Consider the following 3,200-nt stretch of genomic DNA (forward strand, 5'->3'; position numbering starts at 1 on the left):
ACAGAGTGAGACAAAAGTAACGCGCTTTGTATTTGAGATGTTTGAGATTTTTAGTTTCTAATGGAGATTCTTTTTTATTTCCTAAAACTTCTGCGATTTTTTTTCATTAGTTTATCATTCGTTTTTGTTTTAAGTAATGGAATCGATTTTCGTTCAATGAAGAATTACTTAATAAACATTTATATATATTTATAGTATATAAATATTTATTAAGTAACTTTTTTATTGAACACAAATTTATTACATTACTTAAAGAAATGAATAATAAATAAGTTATGAAATGGAAAAAGAGCGTTACTTCTGCCGCATCCTGTATACGCCTATGTATACATATACGTGTCACCATTCTCTGATGGCATAAACGCAAAGGAGAATACAAATACATTCAATAATTTCTCATTCACGTTGCATTGTATAAAACCCTGTGATAAAATTTTCAATTTTAATGCATTTCCTTCAACAGCTGACTTTATAACTGTATATATTCAAATTAATATAAACAAGTTACAAAAGGAATTTCCAAAATCCCAATTAATTGACTTATTTAACGGGTTTCTGTTATGGAAAGACACGTTTCGTATTATGAAGTTTTCATGCTTAGAAAACAACTAAAATTAATTACGTCGACATATGGGATTCTATCTACTCGTAACGTTGCAAATTGCTTTATAGATTTGTCAATACTGCCATAATTAGTATTGACGAATGCGCCCTGCGGTTTAGGCATGATCTCTTTATTCTTTCAAAACTTATTTTCTATTGTTTTAATTATGTGTTATTATTGAATAGTGAAAATAGTGAAAATAAATACAATAAGGGTAACTAACGAATCAGAAATCAAATTATGGAAATGTTAACATGTCGGGCAAATTGAATATTGAACTTACTCTTAATGATGTCTAAATTTTGTTTTTATTTATCTTAGAATTTATGCGCTGAATTTTTCAGTATTAATATGATATTTATTATTTGTAGCACCTGGTATTCAGGAAACCTCAAGTAACATTATGCTTTCTCTTCATATTATATCGTCTGCAACGCAATAACTCGACCATTTGCAATTTGATAAATCAGACTCTTGCGGAAAGACATACTTTTAATTAATTTTGTTTCTTTGGAAATATCAAATTCGATCTATGTGTATTTCCTATTATCATTTATGTCTTAGAGGTAATATCCATCCGTACACAAGATTTCTGCCTCAATAGATCCGAGTCTCGTTTATCAAATCCAAATGTGGCTCTTCAAGTCAAATTAGTTTTCTTCTGACTTAGAATAAAGTGATAGAAAACATTCCATTTTCAATGATAACGATACTCTACAGAAACACTTTTAGCTCTGTCATTATTTTCGTTGTGAATTCAGTTCTACATTTGTTTTCTTTTTCTTTCCTTATTTGTTTGTATGCATTTAAAGCATTAAATCAATTCAATCCTATCTTTAAAACTGAAATCATTACTGGATTTGCTACAGCTATAAAAGATCAGAAACCAGCTGTAATCTCATATATCATATCTGATTTAATATGCAGACAACTGTAAATGGCTTTCATATTTCTATGTTGTTATTTTGCTGGAAATATTGTGGAACCGCCAGACGAACATTAGTTAAAATATGTTCAGTCTGTTTTGAAATCTCGACGACACACTGCAACAATAAGTAATATATGAATCGTAAACCAAAATTTATTCATTTCATCATCGTAATCAAGATTTCTGTACAGATTTTGTAAGAGCAAAATAGCTTTACAGATTTATTTGTCATATTGGAAACAATTTTTTAAAACCTAAAATGTCTTTTACAGTAAAAGTTTCTACGCCACCTAAAATATATGCCGCAGAATTCTTTTTGCGAGTTCTAGGTAGTTTCGAATCAATAATAACATTGAACAATGTTATTTCTTAGCCATGACTAATATAAAATATCTGAATATTTTATAAATTCCCATTATATATATATATATATATATATATATATATTATTATTATTATTATTATTATTATTATTATTATTATTATTCAGGCCACTGCTTGGAATCGTACTCGGAATCTTAGGGTTAGTAGCCCTTACTTTTAACCACTACGCCATATGCCTGATGAGGGCTGAAGGCTATATCAGCCGAAATGTTCTGCTAAGAACAAACAGGATGGGGGCAAATATCCGTCAACTGCCACCTCCAAAGAAACCATTGATCATCTTCGTCACATGGAGAAGAATGACAGGCGATTGACCATGAATCGAATAGCCAATACTATTCGCATATCCAGTGAAAGGATATTCTACATCATAAACTGAGCATGACGCCGGTTTCTACTCGGTCGGTGCCACGTCGTTGACACCTCTTCAAAAGCGCATCAGGCTGATCACATCAAGGGGAAATCCAACATTGTTTGAGGCAGATCCAGCTGGTTTCTTTGAACATTTCCTCAATCACAGTGAGTTGAGTTCATTACTTTGAACCAGAGACAAAGAGAAAATTCATGCAGAGGAAAAAAATCTCTCCTCACCTGATCCAAAGAGGTCACCTTCTCCAAGAGGTCACCTGCTCCCAGAGGTCACCTGCTCCAAGGTCGTTTCATATGCAGAGAAGGTGGTGGCAAGAAAGCACTGTATTTATCAATTATTTTCAAAGGGGCTACACTATCAATAGAGAGTACTATGCCAGCTTGCTAAGGCAGTTACGAAAGGATATCAAGACCAAACGGCCGGGAAATCTGGCCAAATGGGCCTTGTTTCATCAGATCAAACCGTTTGTTTGAACGTCTGTTGTGCGTAACAGCAGATTTGAGCTGATTAATCACCCTCCCTATTCTCTTGACTTGACCCACAACCGACTATAATCTGCTCCCTAACATGAAAAAACATTTCGCTGGGAAGCAATATTAAAGTGATTATGACGTCATAACTGTGATGTTTTTTTTTGGCGGGCAGGAGGGAAGCTTCTTTGCCAATGGAACCCAAGCAGTACAACACCAATAGAAGACGTGTAGAGGTGCAACGAGGACCTTGTTCAAACGTTAACCTCATTAGGTCACATTCCATGAGAATATATTGTTCAGACTATGAACTTGTCCGCACATTTTGTTTGAATGCTTTTATACATGCAATAAACTCTCATACGCATACAAGAAGCCATGTGTGTGTGTGTGTATACACACACACACACACACATCATTCATATATATATATATATATATATA

This window comes from Octopus bimaculoides, chromosome 11 (genome assembly GCF_001194135.2).
Source record: "Octopus bimaculoides isolate UCB-OBI-ISO-001 chromosome 11, ASM119413v2, whole genome shotgun sequence".
Classification (NCBI taxonomy): Eukaryota; Metazoa; Mollusca; class Cephalopoda; order Octopoda; family Octopodidae; genus Octopus; species Octopus bimaculoides.